The following is an 849-nucleotide window of genomic DNA, read 5'->3' on the forward strand; positions in this document are numbered from 1 at the left end:
ACAATCTATGACTGCTATCCCAGGATAGCTTCTATAGTATTCTCGCGACTAGGATCATTCGCTAGTAATACCTATCTATTCGACGGACAGGGTCGGTTTAACCCTTTCGCTTTTAAAGACGCATACACATGCTATTGTAAACAATGATAAAATAAGGTAGAAACTTGACACATTCTGAATCGATATTTCGAATTTAAAAGATAATATTAAAATAGCAAAATAAAATAAGATTTAAATGTTAAAATAATTATCTTTATAAAGTTTCTTAAAATGTGGAAAATGGTTTATAACTTCTGTTTTACCGAACGCTAAATATTATAATTCTATGATGAGAATATCTATCTCCTTTGCAATACAATATCAAATAAAGAAGATTAAGTTATATAAATTATTCATCAGCCCTGAGCGGTTTTCACACGGTGTCTCGCGTTTCTAATTCACTCTCCGCGATCCGATCCTACGCAGCCAACGTATGATCAAAATAAAGGAGAGGATCCGTGTCTGCCTTTTTCCTCTGTGCATAATACAGGTGCAGGACAGATAGGACAAGATCTCCGCGATGATATTGGAACGAGAATGAGTGAGCGAGAGGGGTAATACCACCAGCAGAGCAAGGCGAATCCAGCAGAGAAGGGGAGGAGGAGTTCAGAGCAGAGGAAACGAGAGAGAAAGAGAGAGAGAGAGAGAGAGAGAGAGAGAGAGAGAGAGAGAGAGGAGGGACGGTAAAGAGGGGATAGGAGGAGAAGAGGGCATAGAGCAGCTGAATAGGAAGCGACACAATGGACCTGGGTGGCTGTGGAGGCGTGTTATCAAATGGGTTCCTCATTCACATACTGCGGCCTGAGCTAC

Source organism: Atta colombica, unplaced genomic scaffold (genome assembly GCF_001594045.1).
Source record: "Atta colombica isolate Treedump-2 unplaced genomic scaffold, Acol1.0 scaffold32, whole genome shotgun sequence".
Lineage (NCBI taxonomy): Eukaryota > Metazoa > Arthropoda > Insecta > Hymenoptera > Formicidae > Atta > Atta colombica.